Here is an 8,705-nt window from a genome sequence, read left to right as displayed (position 1 = left end):
AATAATAATAATAATAATAATAATAATAACGATAACAACTAGTCGATTACCGTGTACCACGATAATTATAGCGCTTTGATTCTGAGCTTGATTAGTCTTGCTTTATGGGGACGGTAGTGGTAAAACATGTAATAAGTAAGTGTCGCGACGCGGTGGGATCAGGTGCTCGTCAATTTTTGGGCATGAGGAGCTGCTGATATCATCTGAATACTTATTCATTTTGCTTTGATTTCAATTAAAAAAATACTCAGCAATCTCAAATAAAAGTCTAGATATTTGCGATTAAAGGTGGTGGGGTCACCAGGTTTCAGAGGTAAAATTAGCGAGAAAATGACAGCCACAGTTTGGTAACTTCAATAGCTGGAGAGTCCTTGAAAACTTAAAAGTTACACATTTTGTGGCTTTAATCAACGTTTTTCAGTAACCTGTCACACGGAAATATATTTTTCTCAGAACATAAAAGATGTTGAGCAAAAGAAAAAAAAATTTGAAAAAATTCCCGAACTGACTGAAAAATTTCTGACTCTTCGATTTCATTATTTTGACAAGAACTTGATTTCACCACGCTGCCTCACATGTGAAACTATGTCAACAAATAGTCGTCGCGTAAACAAGCGTGCATTCATTCATAAGAACAGAAAGCATCGTCTTCACTGATCTCTCCACAGTTAAAGTTTTACATGTATAGAGAGCTCCGGTGGGTAGGACAAACCATAACAAGGGTCGCGTCCTCAACATGACCCCTTCACCGACTACTACTAGATCTAGGTAATAAATTATCAAAGCTAATGTTACCTACGTGCCTCGACGTGAAGACTCAAGAGAGATATGATATAAATTTGATAGAGATCTCACGATGTAATGCGGTCATTACTCTATGTTCAGAAACTGTATACGTGTTATGTTGATTTCCGTGTGCAATTGGTCGCTTTTAAGCACAGGGGGGCTATCCTTAAAAAATATAAACACCAATTAAACCAAACTTCTCCTATAGGTAGGGCAATGCTCACTTTTGGTGTAGGTCAAGATTTCTGGAAAACCCTGAAATCTGGATTAGCCCGCTTGTCCTTAAAAGCGACCGATTTCGTCAGTAACGTATTCCCAATTTGCGAATGTTTTGGCGTTTAAAGGTAACAATGTGTTGCTGTTTCGTGTCATAAAAATGTGTGAAGACGTGATGAAATCAGGCTCTTGTCCTTATTCTTGGACATGTGGAGTTATTGGTATCATTTATTAAAGCTTGCTCATTTGTCCTGCTTCCGGTGAAAATAATACTCATCAATCATGAATAGACGACGAGATATGTGTGATTGAAGGAGACGGAGGTCGCCTGGTTTCAGAGGTAAAATTAACAAGAAAACGGCTGCCAAAAATTTGGCGACTTACAAAGCTTGAGAGTCCTTAGAAACTGAAAATTTTCATTTTTGTGCCGTAAATCAACATTTTTCAGTAAAAATCCACTCTTCAAGGTGTTGAGTCAAACCACCCCCCCCCCCCCGAAAATTCGATAAGAATTGCCAAGCCGACAGAAAAATGCCTAGTTTTTTCGATTTCATCATTTTGACGAGCACCTGATTTCACTACGATGCCTCACAAATGTAAGTATGAAAGTTACTCTCTTCCACCGATACTGTATTTATTAGCAAGCGGACTGCTTCGATCCTGACTGTCAGAACCTACCAATGTTGAGAGGGATTCAACGCTCAAGCAGAACGATGGAGGAAGGAACGTGTAAACACTTCTTCTGACTCAGGAGATCGAGAGATCAAACGGGTTGGGGTGGGGGGGGGGGGCTGTCGTGGCCTAGAGGTTAAGGTGTTTGCCTCTCATTATTCAATAGGTCTCGGGTTCGAAGAGCGACGGAAAACTTTCTTCTTGAAAATGTTCTCCTTTCACTTCCTTTCCTGCTCGCTAACAGTGTTCTGTCATCTGCTTTTCGTCTCCAATTTCTGCCTCTACCCCTCACCCCCTTTTCCCCCTTCCTCTGGACTCCTTCTTTCTGTAGCCTTTCTACTGCTACTGCTTGACTCCTTGGTGTCTTTCAGCCATACCCCTGATCTTCTGGTAAGCAAGATCTACACCTAGCCCTCTTGGACAAGAGCGAAAGATCTCGGAGGTCCCGTGTGCAAGTTGCGCACGATAAAGATCCCTTGTTGGTTCAAAATTGATAAGAGTAGGCTAAGGCCGCCTCCCGGGCAAAATTCAAAATTTCCTTCCAACTGAAAATGTTTGTGTGTCCTGCGCGCCACTCATGTTATGACCTTATGCATTTGCGAACGCCGTAAATCACTTACCCCCAAAAAAATAAATAAAAAAAAAAGAATGAAAAGGAGATCGAACTCCCGTCTCTTGCCTGTGACGGCGAAGCAACCAACCACTTCACCCCAGACGTCAGCCATATTTGATGTCATTCTGCTGGCTAGGCCTAATGGATCTTTGTTCTTGAACACCGACAACAAGTGAATATTTTATAACCTTCCAAAATGTGCTAGGCAAACTCTAGGTTACTCCCCCCCCCCTTCCAAAGCCCTTACTCTATCTTATCTTATTCGATGTTAAAAAACAAGTTAAAAAAGTAATCTAACCTCTTGAAAACCCAACACTGGAAATTATATGCAAGGACGCGGTTTTTCAAGCTATGTCTATAAAGTATTATAATACATGTAACAACAACAAAAAACTGGTTGACAAAAACAAACAAAAAACGAACAAACCACACAAATACAAACACACACACACACACACACACACACACACACACACTCACACACACACACACACACACTCACACACACACAAACAAACAAAACGTGTCCTCCCTCTCTCTCAGTTAAATAGTATAATTTGTATGTCCTTATTCTGATTTTTATCGGGCTATAGTGTCTAAAACGTAAAATTGTAAAATTTATGGGAACCCTAAACTCACAAATAGCAGCCATAAAGTCTAATGACTCTGGCTATGTAACGCTCAATCTGATCTATCACACTCCCACGCACTCGCTGCTCACACCACGCACGCGCATACGCTCACAGCCTCAACACAGCTCTCGTGGGAAGGGGAGTATTTGCGCGTGAACCGATGAGACATTTCTTTCGTGGATTGTCTGCTGCCAGTGAGGAGAGAGAGAGAGAGAGAGAGAGAGAGAGAGAGAGAGAGAGAGAGAGAGAGAGAGAGAGAGAGAAAGAGAGATTTGAGGAAGAGAGAGAGAGAGAGAGAGAGAGAGAGAGAGAGAGAGAGAGAGAGAGAGAGAGAGAGAGAGTGGGTGTGTGTGTGCGTGTGTGTGACCGAATGAAGAGAGGAGAAAAAGACAGAGAGAGGGAGAGAGATAGAGGGAGAGAGAGAGGGAGAGAGAGGGAGAGGGAGAAAGAGAGAGAGAAAGAGAGTGCGCATGCATTGGCCCGTCACCTCTGCCTCTCTTCCAGTCTACCCAGTGCCACCCACAGTCTCTCTCACGTGGTTGTGTTTCACGCTGTAGTTTGACTTCGTCACGTAGGAGACAGTACTTAACGTAATCAGCCACATTAAAAGTAAAACTATAAAGAAAATAAAAAAACAACGATAACACAACAACAACAACAACATCCACCACCATAACAACAACAACAACAACAACAACAACAACAACAACAACAACAACAACAGCAGCAGTAAAAACAAAAAAAACCCAACAACATCAACAACAGAAACAGCGGCAGCAACGACACCACCACAACCACCACAACAATAACAACAATCAGCAATAACAACAAGAGTGACAGCGGCAGCAACAACAACATCGTTATTTGCAGCAAAAACAACATCGACGACAACAACATGTCGACACACTGCTTTGATTAACAACAACTGTCAGATGCAATACTATTGACAGACAACTTCTTTCGAAACAGAAACAAAGACAGACTTAAACCCCCCAAAAAATCAGTGATTGTGTTGGTGACAAAGGGACTGTGAAAAAAAAACAACTTAATAAAACTTGCGATTTTCTGATTGCCTCCTGATCTGCACACGCTTAGGCAGCATTGCAAGCAAACAAAATTGAGCAAACCTCTCAGAATCTGATGTGATTACTTTGTTCAAAGTGAGAGTGCATCATGACGTCTTTTTCTGAATGCAGAATAAGCAGGCAAGAAAATGTGTGATGAGTCTGTAGTATGGACTATACGCAGCTTGTTTTTCTGGATGTTCTAATTACGCCGATGAAGGACTTTCGATACAAAGGTAAGGATTGCAAAATTATTATAATAACATACATGGTCCATGTGTTACCCTTAAATTACTTTACTTTATCCGTCCTCTGGTACCTCTAGGGCGTCGAGGTGAGAAAGAGCTCCCTATCTCAAGCAAGTTTTATGGCCTGGCTGGGCGGGATATTATTGTATGTTTTCAAGGTATCCTTCACTCACAGGGTCCAGGTCTTTCTTGGTCTTCCTCTTGCCTGTATTCTGATACTTTCCTGTAGTACGCTTTACTGGCAAGCTGGTGGGGTGCCATACGTGTGAGATGTCCAGACCACCTAATTGTGTTATCCTTAACGTCTAGAATAAATGAAGTTTCAGTAATTAGCATACACTTACTGGCTTCTATCTCCGAAAGAGACTATTGAACGTTCGAACGCCTCTGGCTGAGGAAAATTATAAAACAGTTTTGGGGAGATTAGAAAAATGCATTAGGCAGTCGTACTCTATCAAAAAGTTAAAAAAATTAATGTTGGCATAGGTGCACGTTTTTACATGTGTGACGACACACGTATACACACACACATGCACACACGCACACAAACACACACACGCACACACATACACTCATACACGCACTGCATAGTATGTGTGTAATATGAGTGTGTATGTTTGAGTGCGCGCGGGTGTGTGTGTGTGTGTGTGTGTGTGTGTGTGTGTGTGTGTGTGTTTGTGTGTGTGTGTGTGCGCGCGTTCACGCATGTGTGTGTGTGTTTATTTGTTGGGAGGTGTTAGTGGTGGCAAAATGATATGCATGTGTGACGGTCAGAGGAATACATTTTTTCTCAATTTCTCAAGGCACAACACATCAATTACACGGTATCACTGATGTACTTCGGCGCAGTATCTATTCGGAGACGTCTCCAACGGAGACAGACCCATCAAAATGCTTTGTACCTCTTGACCACGTAAAAAAATAAATCAGGGGGATTGCAGGTGGGTTGCATGCTCCCCTGTCTTAACCAATAATTTGATATTTTGCAGCTAGGTTTGACATTTTCTTGAAAACAATTGATTTTCGATAGTTTTAGTGGCTATATTATGTGTGATCTGCAGCAAACGATACTCAGTTGATCTTGTCTTATCTTATCTTATCTTATCTAAAAAATGTGATCCCCGTATTAATAACCGTGAAAACCCTGGGTTCATTCATCGTGTTATGGGACTTTCGAGAGAGGAAATACACCAACGCCCCCCCCCCCTCCCAACCCCTATCCCCTACGTTATATTACAATTTGCACTGAACTGTTTGCAACTGAATTTACTCCCTTTATTTAAGTAGCATCGAAACAACACACATCAAATAGGACATCATCATCATCCAGTGCCCGATCTGCGACATATACCGGCGATCATCATTGCCTTTCTCACCCTGCACCAGGGTATAGGCCACGGGCAAACACCTTCCACCTTTCTCTATCCTGGGCTAGCCTCTTGATGTTATTCCATGTCTTCCCACTTTTCTGTACATCGATTTCTGTAATTCTTCTCCAGGTTCCCTTTCGGCTTTGTCCGCTGTCCTTCACTGTTCCTGCCGATGCAGAAGATCCTCCCTCTCCCAAGATCGAAAAATAAAAAGCTGTGTTTGTTCGTGTTTCTGTAACTTACTGGGTTTTTTTACTGGTTTGGGTAGTTGACCCTCCGCAAACTGGCACTTTTCGGGCGACCAGACCTATGGACTTTTAGTCGCCTCTTACGACACGCAGTATCACAGCAGGTGCATTCTTTGCTCCCCCATAGTAAAATTACGGGGCCCCCCACCAGCAGGGGAGACCGGCGATCATGGTTCTCCATTAATTCCTTTGCGCCGATGCTCTTTAAAAAGCTACGTTTCCCTGATCTTTCCCGGTTACCCATTTGTTTAAGTTCCCTAAGTAGGTTGCTCTGGGACTACCACTGCCTCGTTTTACTTCAATTTAATAGGACATCGGTGCTTTGAAAAAAAAGTTTAAAGACATATAAAATCTTAATAAGAAAAAGGGATGGTGATTTTGGATGAGGTGAAACCTGGATATTTGTGAAGACAAAGTAATGGTTTAAGTATTCAAAAAATAATCAAAGATAGAAAAGAAAAGAAGAAAGAAAACAACTTTATTTTTTGTAGAGTTTTGTATACCTGTCTGAGCTACAGCACACATCTGGGTCTGGTATTGTATGACAAGGTCTCTTATCTCATTGATAACGTAGCGGACATATGTCCGATCAGAAAAAGAATAAAGGCAATGTTTTGACACATTTCAAACCACCATACACACTAAAAAACATATTCTTGTTTTTTTGTTCTTAGTATTCGTTTTCTTGCATACCCATTGAGGTTTCAGATAAAGAAAACAGATTTAATAAATCTGTTTGAATTATAAAGTTATGCCCCAGAACAGCGCATCTTCAAGCATTGTCTATAACTAAAATGCGCGTCCTCAATGTGTTACCACTCTGGTGTTATTCGGTCTCATGGAATCTAGTAGGCTGGATCGCTTATGTAACGTTAGTATACGACTTCACTAGCAATGAAACCGGAGTGGTGTGAAAATCTTCCGCAAAAAGACAAAACTTCAAAATGTTCTGATAGAGCTGATGCTTTCTTTCCAATAAAAAATATATCGTCCTTCTCTCACCTTTTTTTTTTGCTTGTATGTTACTGTCTAGTAAAACCTCCAATCTTCAACACTTGTGCATGTATTATGACTTATTTGTGTTGCAAGTGCTGTTAAATTCTTAAGAAGAAGAAGAAGAAGAAGAAGAAGAAGAAGAAGAAGAAGAAGAAGAAGAAAAAGAAGAAGAAGATGACGAAGAAGAAGAAGTAAAAGAAGAAGAAGAAGAAGAAAGAAGAAAAAGAAAAAAAAGAAGAAGAAGGCGACCCCCAAACAAAGTAAAATCGTTTATTTCTTTGTTTCTTTGTTCAGAATCATAGCAACTTTACTGAGGGCTCCATTTATCTTCTGCTACCATCTTTATTCTGTTTTGTTCCCGAATGGCGCTCACCATAACTTCCACCCATCTCCGGGCTGACAGGATTCCAGAACCCAGACGGAATCTCATCTTTGGGGCATCTGTTTGTACCCGGGCTGATTCCTTGTCCCCTTTAAATCCTTATTCGCCATGGAATGGAGCAGTGGCTTTTGACAGGACGTCCCATTTGTTGAAGGCAGCCACACACATCGAACCAAACGCGTCTGTGGCTACTACTGAGGGTACAACTCCCGTTTCACTGGGGTGCCACCAATGCTCCACAGATTTTCTAGGCCAGGTGTAATATTTTGTTATGACCCCTTCGTCTCCTGTGTAATATTTTCCACGCTAAAAACATGCGCACAGAGATTCCAGTCAAGCAAAACCTTCTTCCTGATAAACGGGAGATACAAAAATAAAAAAAACCAAACAACCCTGCCAGAAACATACAAACAAACAAACAACAAACCCCCCCCCCAAAAAAAACAAGCAAACAAAGACACATTCCAAAACAAATAGCAAACAAACAAATCCCCCCCCCCAAAAAAAACAACAAACAAAAAAAATAATAAATGCCCCTCCCCCCAAAAAACAACAAAAACAAACAAAAAACAAACCCGTACCAAGCCAAAAAAACAACAAAACAAACAAAACAAAACAAAGCCGCAGATAAATCTGTATATTTCATCAGACAAGGCAGAAAGAAAACGGCATAATCTTCCCATTTCCTCCAACTTGCAAGGCTTACATCAGCATTCATGCCTTCCCGCCAAATACATTGATGCAGCATCATTCGTCGTTTATCATCTGTGTAATTAGCATTTTTGTTTCGTTGTTTATGCGATGGACAGCTCTATTTATTCTTGTTTTCCATTCGCAGCGGGTCCTTTTCTTTTTCTTGAAATACAGTGCGTAACACGTAGGCATGGGGAGGTAACAACGGGGGCTAGATTCAAGTTGTGTTTTAAATTGAAAGATTTCAACGCACTTCAAAACATTATTATTACCATGTTACGGCAATCACCACGTAGGGACATTTGAATTCATCATGAGAGTAGAGAAGAGGGAAAAAAACCAAAGGAGGCAGAGTCAAAATTCGAATGTCATAATGATAATATATCATAAACCATAATTATGTAAACGTGTAAAACCTGATGTTAAGGTGCGTTATCTTCTGCGTAGGGTTAGAGGGTTTGCATATCTTATTAATAAACAGAACACAGTGTGTCAGTTTGGTATCCTTTAGAAGAATACTTTTCAACATTACAAGATCGCCCTCTAGTGAACCCTACAGCCCAGGTTGGAGAGTAAAGCTCGAAAGTTGTGATTCCCTTTTCCAATTCTATCAAAATGAACCTCCACACTAGTGACGTTTTTCACATCTATCGACAACTCTACGATTTCGCATACAAGATGCGTGTATCAGTCACTTTTCTCTTCCTTACAAGCTTTCTCCGTCTCTCTTCTCATCCTCTGTCCATCCTTCGATGTTAATTCAGATCGACCAACTTCCTTCCTCT

General features: G+C 41.0%; 1 protein-coding gene across 2 annotated transcripts in view; it reads left to right on the top strand.

Annotated features, from left to right (window-relative positions):
- Positions 1–3,337: 3,337 nt before the first annotated feature.
- Positions 3,338–8,705, top strand: part of LOC101850579 (cardioacceleratory peptide receptor-like) — a 232,803-nt gene continuing 227,435 nt past the window's right edge. The window contains exons 1-2 of one of the 2 annotated variants that reach the window (XM_035970926.1): positions 3,338–3,509; positions 3,889–4,219. The gene's annotated coding sequence lies outside the window, so the exon portion shown is untranslated. Of the gene's footprint in view, positions 3,510–3,789; positions 4,220–8,705 lie in introns of both variants that reach the window. The other variant, XM_005102768.3, reaches the window with a different exon arrangement.

Source organism: Aplysia californica, unplaced genomic scaffold (assembly GCF_000002075.1).
Source record: "Aplysia californica isolate F4 #8 unplaced genomic scaffold, AplCal3.0 scaffold00339, whole genome shotgun sequence".
Taxonomy (NCBI): domain Eukaryota; kingdom Metazoa; phylum Mollusca; class Gastropoda; order Aplysiida; family Aplysiidae; genus Aplysia; species Aplysia californica.
The sequence above is the reverse complement of the archived record's forward strand: the minus strand, read 5'-3'. Positions and strand labels throughout refer to the sequence as shown.